The sequence below is a fragment of the Pinus tabuliformis genome, chromosome 2_2, assembly GCF_031772625.1.
Source record: "Pinus tabuliformis cultivar Carrire ecotype Pingquan chromosome 2_2, CPIR1, whole genome shotgun sequence".
NCBI lineage: Eukaryota > Viridiplantae > Streptophyta > Pinopsida > Pinales > Pinaceae > Pinus > Pinus tabuliformis.
The window spans coordinates 727,223,242-727,233,773 of NC_142300.1; the positions used below are offsets into that span (position 1 = coordinate 727,223,242).

The 10,532-nt window shown below is 34.8% G+C and overlaps 1 long non-coding RNA gene across 1 annotated transcript; it reads left to right on the plus strand.

Annotated features, from left to right (window-relative positions):
* The first annotated feature begins 271 nt into the window (after positions 1-271).
* On the plus strand, positions 272-4,030 carry LOC149194722 (uncharacterized). The gene is made up of 3 exons (XR_016255108.1): positions 272-495; positions 3,343-3,858; positions 3,990-4,030. It is a non-coding gene; the product is annotated as an uncharacterized LOC149194722 (long non-coding RNA).
* The last annotated feature ends 6,502 nt before the right edge of the window (positions 4,031-10,532 follow it).

Here is a 10,532-nt window from a genome sequence, read left to right on the forward strand (position 1 = left end):
GAAATGTTATTACAACCCATACCATAATCCGTCATGCTTCAATACACAGTGCAACTTAACTATGCACCATAAGGTTTGCCAAAGTTTCGCGAAGAAGGTGAGGGTGACATCTGTCGGTCATCATGGTGGACAACTGGGTACATCTGAACTGTTGTTTTTTCCGGAGCTAATCTGAAGGTCCACCTTCTTCCACTATCAATTAGGGTATCAAATGTGGGAAGTCGTGCCCTCAGTTTGGCTCATTTTCTCTCCACTTGCTCCTAATGGCCGAGCTCTGCAACTTGGCATCAGGGGTTCTGTTGTTTTGGCATCTCCCCATGTTAACTAGGTGAACTAATGTAGGTTCTTTCACCCATTTGGTTAGAAAAGTCTTAATATTTACCATTGGCAGTTCCGACTATGGTTTATTTTTCTGGGATCTCTCTGAACCCTCGATTGGAGTGCAGGGAGCATACAGGTGACTGGTCTCCGATTTTACATCAGGGTTAATAGAAGGTAACCTACATAGTTTTTAGGTGCAAATGACATGGTTTCCTATTACAGGCAGTGAGCTACTTACGATTTTGTTCCTTCTCTTTAAATTACAGCTTATCCCTTCATTTAGTTTCCTTACGGTTTTCACCCCAATTTGTTTTGTATGTGATAGTCATTACTCCTCAGACAATTTGGGCACCAGTAGCACTGCTGCAACTGTATCCCAACTATTAACAGGTGTTGATTTGTTTGCGGCTGTGTAGTTTATAGGTTAACTTGAAGCACTTTTTCATCCACAGAAAATATTATCAGATTTAAGGATGATGACAAGAAGAAAGTCTAGGATGACCCTAATCACGAATGATTGAATAAATATTTTTCTTGGCCATAAATTAATTTAATCGGCTTTATGTTGCAGTGTGGATTTTCTCTAAATATCTCTAGATATTAAATTAAAGCCCTAGTCCTCTCCTCTAAATATCTCTATTTCTTAAATTAGAGCCATGGTCTTCTGCCAAATCCCTTATCCATGTAAAAGGAAAAATTGGATATATGTGGTGTCTCTAGATTTTGAGTTGTTAACTAAATCTTATACCAGAACCTGAGGTTTGTGCCAGAGATATTGCCAAAATTCGGATCTGTGTGATTTGAAGGAATTCTTTTTTGTTTTAATATGTTGTACTTTGAAATATTTTAAAGAAGGATGGCTACGATGAATTGCAACCTCTTTTTCTCCCTGCACAATGTCAGCAGAGCATGGAGCTTTGTAAAATGTCAAAATCTGTATAATTTTGTGTCCAGGAAAATGTAAATTATTAGCAATTTAATTTATATTTCGGTTCAAGTTTTTTCTCTCACTATGAATTTTCATATCGCGATTCAAATTTTCTTTTTATTGTTTGGTGAGGGAATTTTCTTAGAGTCCAATACTGTAATTTCTTCTTTGGCTATGGAATTTTTTTAAAGGCGAGTACCGCGATTCTTGTAATTATTAATTTTCAAGAGAAATTAATCTTTATTTTTCCATTAGAAGTAGGTTCAATCTCTGGTTATCCAAAATTCCAACACCATCTTGCCCGAATTCCCCGAATTCCACAGTTAGGTTTCCTAATAGGATGTTGTTTCAACAGTTTGATGCTTTCTTTGAAATGTTCTAATGGAGATTTATTATATAAATGATGCAGTATAATGGATATTTTACATTTTTTGGAAAAATGTCTTGAAATTAAAATTTAAGATTACTTCATTTATATATTTAGTATATAAATGATGAACTCTAATGGAGACAATAATTGGTTTTTATGCATCAATACTTTACTTTCTATATTCTTCAATGTTAATTTTACACTTTTGAAATGTTTATTTTCTAGAGGGGAAAGACAGGAAAATTTTACATTTTTGAAATGCAACACCATAGTCCGTCCACAAAAGTTCATCTAGTTCACTGATGCAACACAGCAATAAGGGAAAGACAATTAAAAAGTTGTGGAGAAAATTTTACATTTTTGAAATGCAACACAATAGTCCGTCCAGTTCACTGATAGCAGTCCGTCCTGTTCATTGATGCAACATAGCGATAGGTGTAAGAGAAAATCGAACCTTAAACCTCTAGATGGAAAAATCTTTAAAATAAAGATGCATTACTAACCATGATGTAGTGGCCCTTGTTGATGAGGGTTGCATGTGCAAGGTCATAGCTTCTGTGTAACGGGCTGAAATCCTGGCAAAATGTGGCATTACTCTTCAGAAAATCGACGGGAGACTACTGCGGCCTTGCTCTTCACAACATTGATGGAAGATTGTTGCATCCCGTGACCGCAGGCCCACCATTTGTTATTGAGCTTCCACCAGCTTTCAGGCCCCTTGGGACCCTCTTTGTACTCAAATAGACATTACAGTATGAGTAGTTATAACTACTTTCCCTTCCATAGGCCCACCATACTTTCCCTTCCGTAGGCCCACCATTTGTGGTTGTGCTTCCACCAGTTTTCAGGCCCCTTGGGACCCTGTTTGTACTCGAACAACCGTTACAATATGAGAAATTATAACTATTTTCATTTACAACCGTTACAATATGAGCAATTATAACTATTTTCCTTTATCGAACGGTTGAACCTCTTTCAATCGTCTAACACATAATCGTATGGTCCACAATAATGACAGATGGGAAAGAGGAGAGTTGATTTCAAAGGGGAATGCCTTACGACGTAAACATGTTAATTTAGTTGCTGACATTGAAAAGCACGCTTGTAATCCGTATTGTGTAAACACGTTAATTTATTTACTGCCACTCAAAAGCACACTTGTAACATGTATTGTGTATACATGTAAAGTTATTTGGTGCCATTGAAAAGCATGATATTTGAATATTTAATTTAATTGAAGAAGCTAATTGGAGCCACAATTTAAAACATGGTCTAGAAAATCAACTGCCATTGAGATATTTTTATAACATCAGATATAAAAATAAAACACTTTGTAATGGGTAATTTGCTCATCAAATTCAATCCTTGGTCACCACTTCCATCATCCATCTAACTTCAACTTAGTCAATACTAGTAACATATATCATAGTTACCAAGTTCATCTGTATTGAGCAAAAAAAAATTTAAAATTTGTTAAGATTGGATTCCCAAAAAAATACTGTAACATGTAAACCTTACAAAACTGAATTAAACATAGTTAAATAATATATATATATATATATATATATATATATTAAACATTGAGCCTTCTGAGTCTCGTTCACTAACTATTCAGCACACATACAAATATCTGGAATATTATTGTCATTTAATGTCGAGGGAGATGCCATATGCTTGTTGTACCTATCCAATGAATATTATTAATGGCTTATTACCACGACAGGTCTACGTGCACATGGCTTTACATGATACGATGTTGTGTTGGCCCTCATCCGTGCCTCCACACGATGCTTGTACATTCCGAAGGACAGGACTTCGGTGTGCGTCCACCATCTATTGTGGCTCTCCATCGTTGATCTCCAGCCCGAAATCTGATGACAAAGATGGGCTAGAGATTACCCTAACCAACTGCCTGCACTAGTGCTAGCCTTTCTCATTGTTTCTCGCATACTTCGGCTTTATTCTACTCTACAAGGTTTTCGGTTATGGCATTCGGCAAAGCTTTGTCAATGGCGCTCCATGAGGATTGAGAGCACGAGGGTCCATCCATTGAACCGAGCCAAGTAACCCCTCTCTCAATTGTCCCAATAGGCTTTTGCTCGCTCAAAGGAACATTGTTTGGAAGACTGTTTATGACTAGTAAAGTTGTGAGGGTTTTTATCTTGCCGTTGTATAGAGGTGATTGGAGTATTTTCAGAGATGAATGAAGTCAAAAAATTCCCCATCTCATCTACCACTGGTAAGTCACTATTTATCAGGTGAATACTTGATTGGTTGTCCTCTATTTAGGTTTCTCCAAAAATTTACAGCTACGCTCCTTCTTGAATGGATTTCCTATTTCTAACACAGGGTTCTCATTTTCCTTTATAGGTGGGCAACTTACCAAAGGCATGCATCTATCTCAGGTAAGCCCATAACTATTATTTTTAAGCTGAGTTTCTAAAAATGAGTCGTCAGTTTTGACTCTGAAGGTAAAGACTAACCTTACCTTCTGTTGGCTTGTAGGTATGCTATACTAGGAGGTTTAGAGTTCGAACTGTCAGCTTTTAAGTTTCCAAAATCTCACAATATGGCCATTGCTTTTCAGGTTGGAGCTAGACTCTGGTCGTAGGATAAAGAGGTCATTTTTTTTTTTTTGTAAATGAAGAACTTTAATATCAGGCCACGGCTTCCCATGATTCTCTTTGTTTCTAGGTGAAATTACTTGACCGACCATTACAGTTGGCAATCTCCACTGTTGGATTGTAATTGTAACGAGTTTGAAGGGCTTTCGAGCCGGTCCTTTATGTTTAAAGTCTATATGTAATAATTATTCTCAAACCCTAATGGAGGTGTCGTTGCTTGGCTGTTTGAGGCCTATTTAAATACATTTCTATTGCATTTCCATTCACTGAACCAATTTAATTATGTTTATATGAGGTGTGAGAACAGTTTAGGCAACAAACGCCTGATTCTTGCGCATAATCTTTGAATGTGAACATTAGGGTTAAGTTGTAGCAGCTTCGTAATGAAGTCTCACATTTTGCTGTCGGTTTCATTTTTGATATATATATGTATAAAGATTTATGGGGTTATGAATTTTGGCCGACTTGTGGTAGCTATGTTATTGTGAGGCTATTCATTGTCTTTCTTTAGGTTTTGATGTTTAAAACATAAAATTGGCATAGTGCACCAAGGTTTTTGCTTTCTGGTTTTTATGAAATTACAAGTATATATGTTTAGCGTGTGCAGGGATTTGTGTCAATATCTTAGATTTTTCCTGACTCTACTCTAGATGACAATTTCTATTTTGTGTCAGATTAATCATGTATTCCATTCTACTATCAGAGGGTTTATCTTTTGTAGAATTTTTCAGAAGCGTTCAAAATTGTTAACAGATAGCTTATCATTATAATCACTTTCCTGTGCATTCAATGTTAACAACTAAAGTTTAGTATAGTTGATCTATTTCATAGGCATTAATAGTTGCTGCGTGAAGTTGTAATTAAAGTTCAACAATGATTCTTTTGATGGCTTCTCCTTTAGTTTTCTAATTAACTGGAAAAACAGATAATAATGACTATTGTACATAATAATATTTATGGTTTAACATTAGTACTATTAAGAAGCTTGCTACCTCAGTTTAACAATTAACCTGTAAAAACAATATTTTCGAAAGGTCTCTCCTCCGAGCCACGAGTCTAGCAATCACATCCAGACTCTTCCCCGAGCACCTTCTATCTTATCCATGCTGAATCTAGTCCAGTTAGAGTCAGTACTAAGGACTTGGGACTATGGTCCAACCTCCAATTGTACTCTTTGTTGACTGTACTGAGCAGGTTTCTCCTAATGGTTTATCCACCCAGCTCTAGAAGCCTTTTCTGCTCTTTGCCCCTCTCTATATTACCTCTTTCAAGCAGAGGGTAACCACTTTAATTGAATCCAGTCAATTTGTTATATTATAATTTTAATTTTATTAATAAAATTATAATCAAATTTTTTTCCAAAAAATCATAATTTTCATATCACATTAAAATAAATTTAAATAGTAATAATTCATATTTATAGTTATGTCATTTAAGAGTATATAATTAATGTGTATAAAATGAAGTATTATATCAAAAAAATTATAATAGAAAACATTATGTTATTTTAATTTTAAAAGTAATATGAATAATAAATTGAATAACGATTCATATTCATAATGATTATAATTCATAACTTTATATTTAAAGTTAATGGATAAACATATAGAAATTCAATGTTTATAAAAAAATAAAAAATAAAAATCTAAGTTATAAATTCATATATAATGTTCTATTATCAATATTATTATCACATTTAAATTAATTATAAAAATTATAAAACATGTTAAAGAAAAATTCCGGTCAAATCTTCATTATAAATTTACCAAGAATAAACCAAAATCAAATATCTCTAAAAACTTTTCTTGAACTCAAAAACACGTTTACATACTATTTTTTTTAAATAAAAATATTGTAATTATTATAAATAAATATAAACATTTAAATTTTAACTCAATATAAAAAATTCTTATAATATTCCTACATTAAATTATAAAATAATAAATAAAATAAAAAAACAAGCCAAGAAAACTTATCTAAGTTGAAAAAAAAAATAACCAGACTTGATTGCCTCCTTGCATGGTAGATAAACTTATCACATATTAAACACAATATTTTCCATCAATACTTATCTATTTAAAAATTCATTTTAATATATCTCTATAAAAAAAAAAAAAAAAATTATATTAATAATTTAATAAATCTATAATCATTTGAAAAAGAATTATATGCTATGAAGAAGGGGGCATGCGGTAACGACAAAGAGGACACGTGTTTTTGGATCGGAGCCATGGGAATAGAGACCTCTCGTGGTGGATGTGGCGGCATGGCATTTCACAGGCTGCCTCTCCACCTTCATATTCATCCAAACAAATGGATGGCTCTGGCATTTATAACACCATGCTACACATGAGATGTACGCTCAACTAATCGACGCGATCATCAGAAATAATTACCAACGAACCTGTATGGGTAACTATAACTAACCACCAACCTGTATGGGTAACAATAATTATTCACATATTCTAAGTCATCGCTTCATGAATCATTCAAATAAGATCATATCATTAAAATTTATTATTTATTGATTGAAAATCACTAGATTAGATTTCCTTTACAACTAATTAACTTATCATAGTTATCCTAGGTAAAACTTATGAGATGCTTCACTTCGTGAAACTCCGAGGATTACAGTGGATCCATTATTGCTGTCTTTTTGTAATTTGTCCTGCAATATATTAATTATTAATTATTAAGGTGATGCAAAGACATTTAAAATTAAAAATTAAAAATTAATTATAATTGTAATTATGTTTTTATGTGTAGTCTTTTATAAAACAATTATTTTAATATTAATGTGATGCAAAGACATTTAGGTAAATTTCAAAGTTTTAAGGTAATATGTGAGTTTTTAAACATGGATTTATATTGGTTAATAGAAAATTTAATGTATTTAATTATATATAAATTGAGTATATATAATTTTATTAGGTGTGATGGTTAAGAACATGTGTGACTTTTTAAGATATCACATGTTCAAATCCAAATAGTGGTAGAGTATGTGAACTTTTGTAGGGTGTTTGATACCTTGTATGGGGTTTGATATTGGGTATCTCATAGTATTTGTAAATATTATAAAATAATTTCGTTTGTTGTTGGGATAACCCATGGTATTTGTAAATATTAGAACATAATTATATGGTATGGGGTAACCCATGGCATTTGTAAGTATTATAAAATGATTTTGTGTGGTATTGGTAGCACGTGATATTTGCAAATATTACAAAACCAACATAAACCAATCTTAGTCACACATCTATCAAGCATCGACAGGGATCATTCATATTAACCACACATCTATCGAATGTTGAGAGTGATAATCCATCTTAACCACACATCTATCAAGCGTCGAGAGGGGTCATCTATCTTAACCATACATCTATCAAGTGCCGATAGGGATTAAATTTATTAAGATGCAAACATCTTTTCAATTGTAAAATTTGAAAAAATGTTTGCACCTCGAGATATTTGATCCCTCTCGACACTTGATATATCTAGAGTTAATACAAATCATTGTTGGTCATGTGTGTGTGTGCGTGCATGGTCAATCACATGGGCACCATGTGTCAACGTCGTGAATTACACATATCCTTCATCTTAAGTTAATGAATTGATGACCAAGCTCTCAAATGGCTATATTAATTGATGTTACGACTAGGGTTTTTGTCACGGTATCTACAAATATTATAAAATAGTTTTGTGTGGATTTTTTCCAAGGATATTTGGGTAGATCCACCTAAAGGGATCACATTCTATTGGCTTATTAGCAGAACATAACCTCAAGGCCATCAAAGAGAATTGATCACGTGACCTCCCATTAACGAGGTGCTTTAGCAACAAGAACTCGACAAATTGAGCTAACCCTCCAGACAAAAAAATAATTTTGCATCGTATTGGGTAATCCATGGGATTTGCAAATATTAGAAAATAATTTTGTATGGTATTTGGTAGCACATGATATTTGAAAATATTATAAAACCAACATAAATCCATCTTAACTACACATTTATCAAGCGTCGACATGGATCAAATCTCTTAAGGTGCAAAAATATTTTGATTGCAAAACTTGAAAAAATGTTTAACTTTCTTAAGGCGCATAAATTTCTTTCTTGTCAAAACTCCTACACTCTTTAGGACTTGTTGTCATGTGCCCGAGGAGTTAGAACCACTTGCTAACTCGAAAGAGTGATTAACTCAGTAATGGACGTCAGGAGTGAGAGGGTCTTGGATGTCCACTCCTTTTCAATCTCATCAAACCTTCCCAAAAAATTGACCTCTCAACTAGACCAAAGTCCTCACTCAATCGGAGGCCCAACTTACGGTCATTTTATTTTGTTTTTACCCAAAAACTAATATAAAGGAAAAATTCACCAAATAGATTCCATAACATGAACCTCAAGAACTTGCCACATCATCATTTTACATCACGCTTTCATCATGTTGATGTCATCAAGGCCACGTGGCCCATAGGTTGGTGCCACCTGTGATCCAGGGGATAAAAAATGTACTGACAAATGAAAATGCTCAAAATCTCTTGAAATTAGCACCAAATCATAGATCTTGCCGATATGATTCTAAAGACACTTGAATCACATAAATTTGACACCGTCTGAGGACATTATCTCACTCTGAAGTTTTTTGCAAACAACAAAAAATTTCTACTTGTAGGGTTGATTGTGTAGACCTTACGATGATGTGGTGCTAACATCAATACAATGACCGAGTAGTACATATGACATTTGGGCCAATCCCATGAGGGCGCGTGGTGTGTGGTTATTGGACATATGGTTGAATTGGCGAAACACTTGTAAGTCACCATGTGGGCCAATCAAAGGGTGTCACATGGCCCTATGAGAGGCTGCCTTGAGTGCCCCTTGTTTTGGCGCAAAAAAATTGTTCAATAGTTCGATAAAATTCCACCAGTCTCAAACACATGGCCTACAACCAACAAAATGAGCCTCCAACTATTGGGTAACGGGTGATCCTTATTAACTATGGTCGCCCTCTTGTATTTAAGGTTTAAGCGGTGTAATGTTTGGCAAGAGGTTTGAGTCAGCAAGTGCGCCCGATTGACCCATCTTTGATTGTATGACTTACCACATGACTGACCACAATGGAGTAGGAGGTGGGAGTGAATATTAGGTCAATGGCCCACAGCTATGTTAACTGATGCGACCATCAATAGGGAGATAGGGGATGGGGGTGTGTGGCACCTTACATGTGCCTAGGCCCAAGACATATGATAACCACGAGACCAGGAGCGAGGCCAGGGAGAGTGCATGGTCTATGACCTATGCCCCTTAATCCCATGTGGCCCCATGTGACTAGGCGTGCAGCTTGCAAAGCAACCCAATGTTTAAAATAAAATTAATTTTTATAACTAAAACATTGAAATCATCGTCAAAAGTTGTGGATTGAACCCGAGACCTCCGGGATTCCAACCTAAACACCCAACCAATTGGGTTGAAATGAGTTTGTCAATTTAACATATCCAAGCACTTTTGCTGAGTATATTGTAGACCAGATTGGAGAAATGGTCATATCTTACTCATCTTTCAACCTTTTTGAGCTCAAGAGGAGCCTAAACAAGAGTTTTTAGGCATTATGGATGCAATGGTAGTGTTATTTTTGCATATTGAAACTTGTATGATGATGTATTGAAAATTTGAGTACACAAATAAAAATTCCACCATTGGAAGTTGGACTCGAAGTTGTAGCTCAAGAGGGGTGAAATTTGTTACCAATTTGTTGTATTCGATGTTGTATGTTTTTCCATTTTTAATTGTTAAATTTCTACAAAACTTACTTACTTTTGTGTGCTTTTGGAATCATAATCCATTGAATAAAAAACATAAACTAACTTGTAAATATTTTCATGAAACCTTCACTTTTTAATTTTGGATCAACATGTCACCTAGATTTGGCCCACCTGGCCACTTGAAAATGTAAAAAACACATGCCATGTGACATCTTCCCATGTTTCCATGTCACCTTGTTTTGAAATCATTGAGACCATGTGGCCACCTCCAAGTGTTTCCACCTATCACCCATGCTACCTATAGCTAGTCCCTCACAGGTTGAGGGTTAGGGTTGGTCCTTTGTACTCCTGCTAAACATTGTTGTGTGGCCTGAACTATGACTAAGCTCGATTATGGCTAAGTCTTGACCTTACTCCAAAATCCTCCTAAGTCCAAAATTCCATTAATAAAGAAATTTCTTGTGAAACACAAGGGAGAGGTGGGACCTTGAGGCATGGAACCCTTCTTGTTGACCTTTTGATTTGCGCACT